The following is a 15308-nucleotide window of genomic DNA, read 5'->3' as shown; positions in this document are numbered from 1 at the left end:
ACAGCCTTTCAATTTCAATTTGTAGATCTTTGTATTTTGTGATTTTTTTCTATTTCTTTTTCTTCTATTCTGATATCCCATGGTATTGCTGTGTCGATTATTTTCATTTGTTTTTCTTTCTTCTCGACTACAGTTATATCTGGTGTATTGTGTGGCAGATGTTTGTCTGTTTGTAGTCGGAAGTCCCATAATATTTTTACATCATCATTTTCTTCAACTTTTTCAATTTTATGGTCCCACCAATTTTTGGCTACAGGTAGCTTGTATTTTTTGCAGATGTTCCAGTGTATCATCCCTGCTACTTTGTCATGCCTTTGTTTGTAGTCAGTCTGTGCGATCTTTTTACAACAGCTGATTAGGTGGTCCACGGTTTCATCTGCTTCTTTACAAAGGCAGCACTTGCTGTTTGTGGTGGATTTTTTGACTTTTGCTCTTATTGCATTTGTTCTTAGTGCCTGTTCTTGTGCAGCCAGTATTAAACCCTCTGTTTCTTTCTTCAAGTTGCCATTCTTAAGCCATTGCCAGGTCTTGGTGATGTCTGATTTTCCACTTATATTGTGCAAATATTGACCATGAAGTGGTTTATTTTTCCATTTTTCGGCTCGGTTCTTGATTTGTTCTTTCTTGTAGGCCTGTTTTGTTTAATTGGTGTTGAATAGTTTCGCATTATTGACCATTTGAAGTGCATCTTCTTCACTGTCCTTGATATATTCTTCAAGGCCTCTTTTCTCCTCCTCTACTGTTTGATGGACTTGCAGCATTCCTCTTCTACCTGAGCTGCGAGGGATGTATAGCCTATCTACATCACTGCGGGGGTGCAGAGCATAATTGATGGTCATGATTTTCCTGGTCTTGCGATCCAGCGTCTCTAGCTCTGCCTGGGTCCAGTCTATTATTCCTGCAGTGTATCTGATAACAGGCATAGCCCAGGTGTTTATGGCTTGTATGGTGTTCCCGCCATTGAGTTTGGACTTGAGGATTTTTCTAACTCTCCTGATGTATTCACTTCCAATTTTTCTTTTAACTTCAGTGTGTGCGATGTTATCAGCCTGGAGAATGCCCAAGTATTTGTAATGTTCTTTATCTTCCAGGTTCTTGATGTTGCTTCCATTGGGCAGTTCTATTCCTTCTGTTTTTCTTATTTTCCCTCTGTTCATTATTAATGCAGCACACTTGTCTAGTCCAAACTCCATTGCTATATCGCTACTGAATATACGGACAGTGCCAGGGGTGTAGCAAGGTTGGAGTGGGCCCAGAGACAAGATTTTAAAATGGGCCCCCCACCCCACTGAAGCTCAGCTCAAAAGTTTTGTAAATTGTGGACGATGCAAGTCATTGAATGGTACTAGAGAAAGACATGCTGTTCTGGTAGCTCCAGGTCTTAACACTCACATCAATTTCGGAGGATGAATACAACTGAAGGAAGCCTGGGTGGGTGCGCGGCTGGGGGAGTCAGTCATGTGACTTGCCTCTGGGGGGGCCCCCAAGGCAGTGGGCCCCCAGACAACTGTCTCCCCTTGCCCTATTATAGTTACGCCCCTGGACAGTGCTTAGCAGTGATTTGATTTCTGACTGGGACTTTCCATACAACTTCAGATCGTCCACGTACAGCAGATGGTTGATTTTACTTGATGTTTTAGATGTTTGGTATCCGAGGCCTGTTTTGTTTAATATTTGTGAAAGTGGGGTCATGGCGATTACAAACAACAGAGGGGATAGTGAGTCCCCTTGGAAAATGCCTCTTCTAATGCTAACCTGTCCAAGTGTCTCGCCATTGATTGTTAACTGTGTACTCCACATGCTCATTGCTTTCTAAATAAATATCTGAATGTTTTTGCTGACACCAGTTGTTTCAACATTTTAGTATCCATGTGTGAGGCAATGAATCGAAGGCTTTCTTGTAGTCAATCCATGCAACACTTAGATTGGTTTTTCTTCTCTTGCAATTTTCTAAAATCATTTTGTCAATCAGCAGCTGGTCTTTTGTGCCTCTGGTGTTCGGGCAATTTTCTTTCTGTTCAACTGGAAGCTGTTTGTTAGTTAATAAGTGTTGCATCACTTCATCTGCTATTATTCCAGTTAATAATTTGAACATGGTTGGAAGGCAGGTTATCGGTCTATAATTACTTGGAACTGCACCTTTTGCTGGGTCTTTCATGATGAGATGAGTTTTCCCAGTTGTTAGCCATTGTTCAATATCACCTCCTTGCAAAATGTGATTGAACTGTTTTGATAGTTGTTTATGAAGGCGTTTAAGCCAAAAGCCATGCAGTTCATCGTCACCTGGAGCAGTCCAATTTTTAATTTTCTTTGCTCTTTCACTTATTAATTCTGGTGTTATTATTAGATCTTGCATTTGTTGGTTACATTTTTGACCTCTTTCATTCAGCCTGCTTTTTTATTATAATCTATTGTATTGTCCCATAATTTTCCCCAGAATTGCACTGTTTCTTCTTTATTTGGTGTTTCTAGGTTTCTTGCAGTTTCTCCTTGTATGCTTTGGTAGAAACATCTCTGATTTGACTGGATTTGGAGATTCTGCCTGTGTTGAGTAATTCTGGCTTCGTATCTGCTAATCTTCTTGACACTGCTGTTATTTGCTGCTTTATTATTTCCAGGACTTCTCTAATTTTCCTTGAATCTAGGTGGTATTTTTGGATCAGATACTGGATCAGATTCCCCCAGAATTGCACTGTTTCTTCTTTATTTGGTGTTTCTATGTTTTTTGCAGTTTCTCCTATTATTATTATTATTATTATTGTTGTTATTATTATTATTATTAATTGAGCACTGGTGTCCATGATGCTTTACAGATTGGCGTAACCAAAAGAGAGGCATGAGTAACAAGGAATACCTAGAAGCAGATGCAGCTATATGTATTTAGTCTCTCTTGAGGTTAAGGAATAGGAGGTTAAGCCAGTTAAGATTAACCTAGTTATTGAGATGGGGTGGGGAAAATCATACAGAAATTCCATATTGCTCATTGTCCAGTTTCAAAACAGGAAGACCCTAGCATTACAAATGTATTGTGAGATGGTATAGAGGCAAATCTGACATCACGCTTGTTCTCAGGAAGCTACACTGACTCCCACATAGATTCCAGGAACAACTCAAAGTCCAAGTATTGACCTTTTAAGCTCTACAGGGCTTGGGATCAGGGTACCCTTATGGATTTTCTTTTCCCATATAATTGCCCATGTGCTTTAAGGTCAGCCAGAGCTTTGTTTGGAATGCCTCTGTCATCAGAAGTGATGGGCATGGCTGCAAAGAGGGTTATTTCAGCAATCCCCACCACCACCTCTTGTGTTATAAGCTTTTTACTAGAGAGGTCCACTCCTTATCTTTGTGCAGTTAGCTGAGAATATGTAGGCAGGATTTTTCTGATTAATTCAGTGCTGATAGATGGTGGATTTCTTTGGTATTAGGCAAGTCTCTTTTTAAAAAAAACACAAACTAGTTTAATGGAAGCTTTACTTGTAAGCAGCTTTGAAAACCTAGGGAAATTGCTTATTTGCATTAGTCCCACAATAAATTTGCCCATGCATCATGCCAGGGGAGATGTGCAGAAACCATTCTCTGATGGGAAAGGCCCTTGACCCAGAATGGGTACTTCACTTTCTTGCCATACTTTTTCTTTTTCATCTTGAGAAGAAAACAACCTCCTTCTGGAGCCAAGAAGCAAGAGTTCTTCTAGACTGAGTATAAGTTGAGGGGGGGTGGGGGGAGGTGTTGCTGGTCTCGGTCTCAAATTATCCAGATTTTTAAACATGATCTTCTGTATGCAACTGCCTATTATATTGTAAGAGAGAAGGCAGCACTCGGGTATTCCAACAGGCAAAGAGACCTAGAGACAAGCACACTGATTCACCTTCTCAGAAGAAAGATAGAGCAATGGACTGTGGAAAGGAACCTCTCCGAGGTGGGGGAATACTTAAGCCCAGACAGCACCAGGTGAACTGAAGAGCATGCGCCAGTCTCCTATAGGTCAAGAGCAGAACTGGGGGAGACTGAGAGAAAGGTGCTGGCATCCCTTGTGTTCTTCAGTATGTATCTGCCTTGGTTCCATTGCTCACTGTTGTCCATCTGTCTCATTTGTTATACTAAACAGGGGCAGTAGAACAGGCCAAAACAAGGCCTGGTAGCCCAATTCACAGCCCCTTCTTATTTGTGGCTCTTTAAGAGAATCCAAAAACCCATTGTTTGTGTCTCTTTTTCACCTCTTCGTGGGAACAAAGGCTCATCAAAACCCATCAAAAGTGGAGGGAGGGTGCAAGAATGTCTTCATTCACAACTGCTTTGCTCCTCCATTCCCCGGATTCAAAGGTGCATGATGGTACCAGACTTTCCAGCCTGTGGCAACCAGCCTGCCATACTGGACCACTCACCTGTGTCTTGAGATTTTCTTAGCCTGTGAACTGATGAAGAGTGAAAGCCTTGTGTGCTGTTGCCACTGAATTTGGCAAGGAAGAGCACAGAAAGGGGCTGGGGGCAAAAAACAGAATTCCGAAGACTAGCAAAAAGATAGAGGTGTGGCGCAGCTGTGCACTGTGGGGTGCCCAGAAAGGGGTAACAGATGGCGGTACAGACAGAAGAGAGGGAGCACGCTAAAATGAGGAGGAAAAAGAGGGTTAGAGTTTAGGGATACAGCAGAGAAACAGTACTCTGGAGCACAAAGGGAAAAGAGTTAACAGAAGTTTGGTTAAGAAGAAGACACAAAGCTCCAATTGCAACAAAGATGCTTTTCTGAATTTAAGGTAATGGTGAAGTCTTCTGTACTAGGAAAGGTTGCTCTCAGTGTAACTTGAGGTGTTTGCCCTTGTATTGAGAACTTCACAAGCAGTGTAGTAGCCATAATACATCTTAGGTGAAATCACATAATAGTTTCACTATCTGTTGTTTCCCCCCACTCTCCTTCTAGGAAGAAGTGACTGGACTACCTCCAAGGGAAATCAGAGCTGAGCACAGACTAGAAACCAGTGAACTAGTGACTTCCTCTGCTTTCTTACTGGCTGAGGACTAGAAACCATCATCTCTATGTTCTTCATAAATGGTGCAGTTTATATACTTTTCTAGAGTGTCTGATTAATATTGGATGTAGTTAATAATGTAACAAAAATGCTCAATAAAAGCATGGCTTTTTTACCATTTTAATTTTGCCTTTTTATTGGCACTCATGCGCTTAGTACAGCTGCCAAGCATACCATGAAATAGAACGCTGAGTGGCAGGCCTGCCTTTCCGGGCAGTGCACTACAGCGACACATCTCAACAGCAGAACTAGACTTACTACAGGACTTGCATCTTTGAAGTGAACTCAAGCAACTGTTGGAGGACCTGTTCTGTTTGCCTTCCAGTTGAACACAGGGGCTCACATACCATGCAGCAAAATGCAGGCAGTTAGAGCACCGCCTGCACTGCTGTTGATGGTGTGTCAGAAGAGGGCTATTCTGCTCTGTCTTAAAGTTGTGCAACAGCCACCATTTCCAGTGGATATCACATCATGCAACCACATTTGTGCAGCTTTTGAGATGGATTTCGTAACACCATCAGTGATGCTTACACACATGCACCCTGTGTTTAATTTGCACAAGGTTATTTAAAAAGAAAGGATTCTCACTCCCTTGTCCCTGCTCCTGTGCCTTTAACAGTTGGATCTTTTCACATCATTTTATTTCCATGCCAGGAAAAGCTGTTCCTGCTTGTGAAGGCACAGGAGCAGAGGCAGGAAAAAGCTAGAAACCCTCCTAACCCTGCTATAAACCTGCCATTTGGGTGGTGCTTGTGGGAGACTACAGCATCTCTCGATGCCTCACCAAAAGCTTTTTTTCATCCTCAAGTATATGGGTCTGCCATGCATGTAAGAAGTACATAAGAGCCCTGCTGGATTATACCAAAGCGCCACCGAGTCCAGCAGCCTGCTTCCCAGTGGTCAACCAGATGCCTCTGGGAAAGCCAAGAAGACAGACTTGTAAGTGAATAGCCCTCTCCTGCTGTTGCTTCCTAGCAACTGGCATTCAGTTCTGTAGGCAGAGCTGTCCTTCACAATACGGACTGCTACAGAGACAGCACTATTTCTAGCCGCCTGTATTTTCCCTGTTCTTTGTACAGCCTTGAAGTAGGAATTTGTTTCTGATTTTTTAAAGATCTATACAAATCTATATATGGCCGGCAGCTACAATTGTAAAGCAAAAATAGCTGACTGCTGACACCTGCTGGCTATTTTTCATTCAGGGAGATGCTCAGTTGTTGCTTGTCTCAATTAAGAACAAACTCGTGATAAGTGATTTCTTACTGTTTTGCTGCCACTTATAGTGAATATTGCATAACTGAGTAATCAAAATGAAAATAAGTGGCTGGGTCATTACCCAAAGGAGGCTCAGTAATCAAGTTGACAGCATTTTTAAAGCATAAGAATTGGCCTGCTGAATCAGACCAATGTTCCAGTTCCGAATTCTGTCTCCATGAAGAGCCAGGCCAATGCCTCTGAAAGCTGACAAGGCTGCCTTCCCATTTGTCCCTAGCATGTGGTACTTAAAGGTGTAGTGCCTCTCAATACTGAGGTTCTGTTTAGATTATCATGGCTTTTGACAGACTTATCTTCCATGAACTTGACTAAGGCTTTTTAAAAAGGTTGATCCTTTACAAGTTACTTGTAATGTATGGGCCCAATCCATATTGTTTGGGAGCCAGTGCTGACGTGGGAGCAGCCATGTTGCTGTGGTTACCCTGCTTCTACTTGTAACGTGGGTCACAGCTAAGCTAGCTGCTACGACCACCACCTCTTGTGGCAGTGAAGTGCCTATCCTATACATTACATGAAGCAATTCCTATAGTCTTTCCTGATCTGACCTCTAGTCAACCTCATTGAATGAGACCCAATTCTAGTTATGAGGGTGAAAAACCTCTCTATCCACTCTTTGTTCGTTTTCCCAGTGCCTTCTTGCTTGGAATGATACCCTGATTCATTAAGCAAATGGTAAGACTAGTCACTTCAATTTTGATGGCACAGTTTAACATCAGTTAGTTCGGAATCTCTTTGCACATGAACAATGCCATTTTGAAAAGCTGCTGAGCACCACAACGCTCAGTGTTCTTCATTCTGTCAATTCATTCTAAACTTATGTTTCCTTAGGAAACATAGGAAACTGCATATACTGAGTCAGACCCTAGGTCCATCTCACTCAATCTTGTCTTCACAGACTGGCAGTGGCTTCTCCAAGGTTGCAGGCAGGAGTCTCTCTCAGCCGTATCTTGGAGATGCTGCCAGGGAGGGAACTTGAAACCTTCTGCTCTTCCCAGAGCGGCTCCATCCCCTGAGGGGAATATCTTACAGGGCTCACACTTCTAGTCGCCCATTCATATGCAAACAGCAGACCCTGCTTGGCTAAGGGGACAAGTCATGCTTTCTGCCACAAGGCCAGCTTTCCTCTCTGTCCTTGCCTGCTTTTGCTCTATATGAATGAAAGCTTGGGGGGGGGGGGCAGATCAGCATCACTGATTTGACTACAGACATCTCAGAACACTGTGATTAGAATATAGGCACCATTTTATTTCAACTATTCAAGCTTGTTTCACATGACAGTCTTCACTGCACAGACCGAGTCTAGTAACAACATCACCACTGTGACACTTCAGAGGGAGCTCTGTTCCAAAGCACTCTGTTAACAGTTATGTTTCCCCAAAAAAAGGGTTGGAATCTTTGAACTACCCCCCCACACACACACACACACAAAGTACCAACATGACGAAGCTGCATTCTGACACATGGGAAGTGCAGTGACAAAAATGATTGTTTCTCTCTTTTCAGTTATTCTATAATTTCCCCCATATGCATCTAAGAAGTGTTTGGATTTGTTTGCCAGGATATGATGTCTCTTCTTTGCACCCTATTTAGAAACAGGGCGAACCACCACAGTCCAGCTTCATCTTCCATGCAGACTGTCTTTGAAGCTCTTCTGTTCTCATATGCTGTCCAGCTTCTTTAGAATGTAGGGAGCTAAAGAAAAAGAAACATCCCTTTTGTTTAAAGCCATCTAGTTTAGCGGTCATCATTACATCTTGTGGCATGGTGTTCCATACATTACATTGTGCATTGGTGCAGAATACAGTCAGCATTCTGCGTCATATACACTACTGCACTCTGAAAGCGGAGCATTTCTGCACAGCACTTGTATGCAATTGTAAGGTCTACGCACACCACACTCCAGGAGTCTACAAACTGTGGCTGACCTTGGTAACCAGCAAAGATTTGTGGCTCTGGGCCATACTGAGCTTTGAAGATACTTGGAGCATCTCTGAGGCATAAGATTGGGGATGATCTACCCTTCCATCTTTGGGGGAGAAGGCTCATGTGTGTCACTCTGTGCTTTAGAGATGCTCAGAACTCCTCCCTGTCTCAATACGACTCTGAAGGCAACCTTCCTCCAAGCCCTTCTCCCCAGTTCCAGTCATTTGGGAGAAGTGCAGGGGACTCACTCTTACCAGAGGAAAGGGCCACTCACCATGTGAGTGTATTTGGGATCCCTTGCAAGACTCATCCAGTGCTCTTGCACCACAATCCACAAAGTGCGCTAAAGCTACTGCATTAACCACTGCAGTGTATTCTCTTACAACCAGAAGGTTTCACAGATATTCTACTTGTACGGCAGTGTTCCCTTGAAGGCGTGTGCAAGTGCCTGTGCTCGCAAATCATTTGATGTCTGCTCAGTTAATTTTAGATCCCGCTCCGGTTGAATCAGGAAGGCCCCACTCTGAATGCACATGCGCGCATACTGCCTTGATACTGCCACCCAGAACAAAACTTATTCCTCACACAGATGAAAAAAAATAATTAGAAAGAACACTTGATATGAACACCTATATGATGTTCTATATGAACACCTGATGACAACACTGGGTAATACATGGTAAACCTATAACTAGTTCTGTTTCTGTGCAGAGCCTGGTGGCTTCCTCCTAGCCCAGATGTCCCACACCTGTATTGCACCCAGTACAATTGTGCAAGTGCAAATGTCTCCCCACCCGCAGCCCATCTGCAGCATACAAAAGCATTCTCCAGGCCAACTGTGGCCCCTCAAGTGTGTTTCTACAAAAACTGTACATGAGATGGGATGAAAGAAATGTGCATTATCTACTACCTTTAAATTCTACTATTGCTCCATAACCACCCTGTAGCTGAGAGAGAATGACTTGACAAAGAAGCCCCATAGCCGATTTGAAACTGGCTTTTCCTGTATTCAAGCTCAGTACTCTAGTGTCTACATTACCCTGGGTCTTGGGTAGGCTTCAGGGATTGTGACTTTGGAGCAACTTCAAAGGGCTCAACAATTCCCAGGCACCAGCTTACTACAAAACCTGAGCCAGGCAAGGAACAGACGCATAGCTACGAGGAATGAGCAATAAAGGCAGGGTGCTCTCTCCCTCCCCAATCATGCCGCTCCATCACCTGCCTGAGCAGGACAGACGCAAACAGGAGGAGGTGGTAGTAAACCACCCCCACCTTGCTTGCTTACTCCTCCATCTGGTCATGTCTGTCTGGCTCAGGTAAGTGATAGACCAACACAACTGGGGACGGGGGGAGCAAGCAAAGTGGGAATGGGTTGCTCTTCCTAGTTCTATTGGCCCATTTTGTGCAACCAGAAAGAGGAAGGAGAAACCTGCCCCCACTTCGCTTGCCCATTCCTCCTCCTGACCATGTCTGTCTGCGGCCTATCTGAGCCAAGTGGACAAGAGAAGACCAAGAGGAAGAAAGAGAGCACGAGGGGGGTTCTGCCTCCCCGCATGGGTGTTGCTGGGGGAGAGTGGTGAATCTACCCAACCCCACACACGCCAGAGCAGAGGGTATCTGGGATGGCTCCTAGAATAAAAGAAAATATATCAAGGCCTGCCACTTCCCATATTAAAGGTGACAAATGTTCCTTTTTACAAATGTATGTCAGCAGGCTAAAGCAGGACAGCTACACCTTCAGTAGGGAAGAGTACATTGTCATTTACTTCAGTATTAAAGTTGTGCCTTTGAGTCGGTGTCTACTCCTTGTGACTACAGAGCCCTGTGGTTGTCTGGTAGAATACAGGAGGGGTTTACCATTGCCTCTTCCCGCACAGTATGAAATGATGCCTTTCAGCATCTTTCTTTTTAATTGTTAACCACCCTGAGCCATTTCGGAAGGGCAGTATAAAAACTGAATAAATAAATAAATCGCTGCTGCTCGATAGAGGTGTTTCCCAACATACCAGCGGGGATTCCAACCAGCAACCTCTTGCTCCATAGGCAAGTTACTTCCCTGCTGCGCCATTATTTGTCCCCCTCATATGTGATGCTGCTGAAAAATGAGCAAATTCAGCAATTAACCAAACTACAACTGTAAAAAGCTGTTCAGTGGTATCATCCTGCTATGTAACAACGAAACTCTCTAGCTAAAGTTGTGGAGAACAGGGGAGTGATAAAAGTTCTCCTTAGAGGAAAGATGATCAGTTAAGCACACATACAGCTACACATTTGCTACTGGTAAATAATCATCTATATTCCCTCAGCTTTTTCCCTATGCTGATGAACCCTACGGCAGAAAACAACACTTTAATGCCTTTTCTCCATGCGCTGTTCTGAAGGCATTTGGTGAACAGATTTAGTAGCGGTGGCAGAGGCGGGGAGGCCAAAAATCAGCAATATTTTTTTTCTGGAAGAAACATGCGAGTGGGGCCTGAAGGGTCACCACCTAAACGCCACACCCTCTAAAAGGGCTCAGCAGAAAATCCCGTTGCCACAGATGGCAGCTTCACCATATTTCTGTCCCTCTAGATTGGCAATTAAGAGGCCTAAAAGGGTTCTTCACACAGGGCCGAGAGGACTCTTCTACGTCTTATTAAATCATGTGTTTTACCCGCCGCCCGCCACCCCCTGAATCCAGGCTGGCAACCTCCAGCACTCACTGCACGTGGTCAGTGACCCAGGGCGCGAACGTGGCCATACTCAAGGGGCACTCACTGGCGTGCAGCACAACCACTTAGAAGAGGAATGTGCGGACCGAGGAAAGACCATCCTCACGCACCTTAGGCCCTGGGTACCTAAGAGAGCGTTTTCTTCATTATGAGCCCCACTGCCCATTGAGGTAATCTGAGGAGGTCCGTCTCCAGTTACCGCCAACTCGTTTGGTGGCTACACAGAGACCTGCCTTCTCAGTCGCTGCCCCAAGATTGTGGAATGCGCTTTCTGCTGAGATACGATCCTCCCCATCTCTTGCAATTTTCAAAAAACACCTGAAAACCCTTCTTTTCAACCAAGCTTTCTCAGCTTCCTATATTGTGGGGGTTTTAATTTCTGGTTTATTTTAAAATTTAAAACCCGATTTCAGGGTTTTTAATCATTGTAATTGTTTAATTGTTGTTTTAAAATGTTTTTAAATTGTTAATTGTTATGTTGTTTTTAAATTTGTTTTAGCTCTTTACTGTTTTAGTGGTGTGTTTTAATTGTAAACCGCCCTGAGCCATTTTGGAGGGGCGGTATACAAATCAAATCAAATCAAATCAAATCAAATCAATCAATAAATCTTCCGTTTGAGCTCTTCTGGTCCAGCTTTGGCCTCAGTCCTTCAGTGCGGAACATGATCTGCTCTCTGCTTCTCTGGCGGCGGCAGCTCCTTAACTCGGTCTCCTCCCGACGCGATCGCCTTCATCAAAATCGGCAGCCACACTCCTCCGCAAGGTCCTTGCTCGCTTTGGTCCCCCCTCTACAGGGTCTCTACTGTGGACAAACTTCATTGTGTTCTTTCTGCGCTCGCCCCTAGAGTTGCGCACTATTGCCGTCCTTACGACACTTCCAGTTAAAATTGAACTGGTTTTCCACTCTAACGTACCACGAAAAATGCAGAGGAATTTCACCATAAAAATGCCAAGCTAGAGAGTGATGCCACTCTAGGTCCACAGAGAATCATGGACAATGGTGACTTGCAAGTTTTACCAGTCCAGGCTGTATGTCACTCGATTTTTTCATATTCGGTTACCCACGCTATTCCCCTGAGCTGTGCAAGCGCGCTAGGTGAGAACGGTCTGTCTGTTCAATTCTGTGGCACAGGCAAAGAAAGTGTTGGAGTTAGACTGTTCTTTTTGTTTGCTTTCCAAGTTGTTGTTGTTATTATTATTACATTTATATCCTGCTCTTCCTCCAAGGAGCCCAGAGCGGTGTACTACATACTTGAGTTTCTTCTCACAACAACCCTGTGAAGTAGGTTAGCCCGAGAGAGAAGTGTCCCAGAGTCACCCAGCAAGTATCATGGCTGAATGGGGATTTGAACTCGGGTCTCCCCAGTCCTAGTCCTGCACTCTAACCACCATACCATGCTGGATGCAAGTTTTTTCTTGTATCCTATGAATGTCCACTAAAGTTTATGCTTAAATAAATTTATGCAGGCTTTTAAGATCTGTTTTTACTATGACAGATGAACATAGGCTATCTTTTGTTAAGAGTGGTTAAAAATGACAGCAGCTCATTGTAAGCCAATCAGATATTTAGGACTTTGCCATTGCAGGATTGGCAACAGCCTCTCCATGGTGCTTTACCCCCTCGACAGCGGCAAAATGCTTCGGTTCAGGCAAATTGCATTCAAAATGTAAATAAAGGTTGTTACCAGCAGGGGGAGCAGTCTTGTGAAACCTCACAACCGGAAAATTACGGCAAGCTTTTTATGCCGGACGTACAACATTATAGCAGTAAGTTGCAGCCATTAAATCCAAAACAAGGCATCTGAAATGCGAATGGCACCTTGCTGACAGCATAGAGACTGCGGTATCACAACGCAAGAAGTGTGGAAGCACACTTCGCAGATAGTCATGACCCCGTTGCAGGGTCTAATCTGGAAAGCGCCCATTAGGGATTCGCACAAATCCATTCAAATTTGAATTAAATATGAACCAATTTGATTTGGAACCATTGAACAGAGTGGAGATTTGTTCAAATAGATTCAAATGGCGTCAATGCTATCTGCATGCTGACACCACACGAGGGCTGCTGGGCACTTTCAAGATTACACGCTTACAACAGTGTCACTACTGTCCCTCAGGTGTGCTTCCATACTACCTGTGTTTCAACATCACAGTCCCTGCGCTGTCAGCAAGGTGCCATTCACATTTCTGATGCTGCCTTTCGGATTTTATCCTTGCGTTTTAGTCTTACAACATTGCATGTGCATTGTAAAAAAAAAAAAAAAAGCTGTATTTTGCAGGAGGGTTGCACAAGCTATTGACGTTTTCAGAATCCTGCCAAGCCAAAGCATTTTACTGCTGAACAGAGTGTAATCTGGAAAGTGCCCTGGGAGCAGTGTCCCATCACCACAGTGGGGCACTGGGAAAGAGTCAGCAGCACCGGCTGCTGCTTTCATGGAGGAGCTTTCAGAAGGACAGCACCGTGATGGGGCAGAGTGGGGCGGGGGAAGCTCGCCGGAGGAGCAGGTAGGACCTGCCTGCCTCCGTTGAAAGGCTCCCCTCCCTGCCCCCTGGGATCTGCATGAAGTACTTCGTGCACACATCCCTACCACACAGCGCTTAAGTTTGCACTGTGTGTCCCATGACACAATGCCTGTCTCCACAGCAGAACCCACATTGGCAGCATGGTCCTGTAATTGGCAACCGGGCAAAAATGCACCTTAAAAAAAACCTCCAAACATAACACAATGTACATTCGCTAGCTAATTGTTTTGTTTTGTTTTTTACTAGCACACTTGCACTTTAGCACAAACATCAAAATAACCATTTAAAAAGCAAAAAGCAAATGCTGGCTGTTGAAAAATAACCGGGAAGGGAGTATATTATGTAATCGCAGAAGTGTAAGCAAACAAAGCAGATTAAAATCCTGAAGGTCAGCTGTTTGGTGGCAGAGGAAGTGAATCAAGTCCCCTATTCCTTCTCCCAAACAACTGGCCTGTGGGACCAGGACAAGTAATGGTGTCAATGCACCTGGAAATGCAGGACAAGCAATACAGAAAGAGGAGGTTTCATCGAGCCCATCACCAATTGGCTACAGATCATTCTTCTGTGCCAGGAAGTTTTTCACACAGGGCTTTTAAAGCCCTTTAACTCGCATCTCCTCCGGAATGGAGGGTGTGCATTCACATATCAGCCAAATTTACCCTCAAGTTCCACCGAGTTATCGGGGAGCAGTTCACATACAATTCAGGTTTTTTCACTGAGCATTAGAGTGTAGCCCGGTTTATATCAGGGGTTAAAAAATCCACTATTTGCATTGTTTCTTGGGGACAACTTTGAGTTCGTAGTAAAGCCTCCCAGTAAATTCGCGCTAAATCCTGCTGTGTGTAAAAGTCCCAGGTGAATGACTAGTGTTTTGCCAAACCAGATATGAAAAGATGGCACCACAATTGCACTGAGCCAGAAAACTCACCAGAAACCCAGTCTTTAAACAGATGGAAACCCTGCAAGAGTTTGGCAGCAACATCATCTGAATGCTCCAGAAAAACTATGTGAGCACATTATGCCAATTCAGGGTGCTTTCCAGATTAAACCCTACAACAGTGTAGGGTTTACCCTGTTCCTGTGCAGACAGGAACAGTGCCTTTCACATATCCAGCTACTTATTTTGGATTTTATCTTATAGTGCTACAATGTTGCAAGTCAGTTACAGGAAAAAAATTCCCATTAATTTCCCATTATAGGAGTTTGAGATTCTGGAGATTGTTTTCAATATGATCCTGCCAAGCCAAAGCATTTTACCCCTGCTGTAGCGTGTAAACTGGAAAGCGCCCTGGAGAAAGTGACTAGCATGGAAACACCCCCAAAATGGAGACTTTAGTCTTCTGTTCTCCAACTCTGTGTTTCATAATTGAAATAATGAGATCAGAGATCCATGACTAGACTGCAGTCAAAATAAGCCCTTTGATGCCCTATTCACTTCCCCACTATCAACATGGTGAATGGCTGCTGTGGCCCTAGTGGGTGTTTAAGAGGTGAACCGGCAATCCCAAGCATGCTGTGCAATTATACTCACCGGGCCTATATACTAGCTGTAATTGTTTGTTTATGCTTTTTAACGTCTTCAAATCATTTTCAAAGACAGTATAAATTAAATCAGGATAAAAGACCAAATGAAACAAATTTCTACTAAAAGGTTTTAAAATCCCTTTCTTAGTGGGTTTTGAAGTTTTAAGAAGCCTTACTCAAAATCAATGTCAAAATTATCAGTTACCCAAATGATAAGGCAAATAGCATGCTTTCTTTAGCACTGGATCTAACAACTTTGCCAGTGCATTCTGAATCTTGAAAGCTGGGTATTACGACCTTGGCTATATAACATGTTGAAAAATAT

General features: G+C 43.7%; 1 protein-coding gene across 2 annotated transcripts in view; it reads left to right on the top strand.

Moving 5' to 3' along the window:
- IGFBPL1 (insulin like growth factor binding protein like 1) overlaps positions 1–5151 on the top strand; it is a 70763-nt gene extending 65612 nt beyond the window's left edge. Inside the window, exon 5 of one of the 2 annotated variants that reach the window (XM_053303542.1) lies at positions 4923–5151. The gene's annotated coding sequence lies outside the window, so the exon portion shown is untranslated. Of the gene's footprint in view, positions 1–4918 lie in introns of both variants that reach the window. The other variant, XM_053303540.1, reaches the window with a different exon arrangement.
- The last annotated feature ends 10157 nt before the right edge of the window (positions 5152–15308 follow it).

The sequence above is a fragment of the Hemicordylus capensis genome, chromosome 2 (assembly GCF_027244095.1).
Source record: "Hemicordylus capensis ecotype Gifberg chromosome 2, rHemCap1.1.pri, whole genome shotgun sequence".
Classification (NCBI taxonomy): Eukaryota; Metazoa; Chordata; class Lepidosauria; order Squamata; family Cordylidae; genus Hemicordylus; species Hemicordylus capensis.
This window is presented reverse-complemented; position numbering and strand designations above follow the sequence as displayed.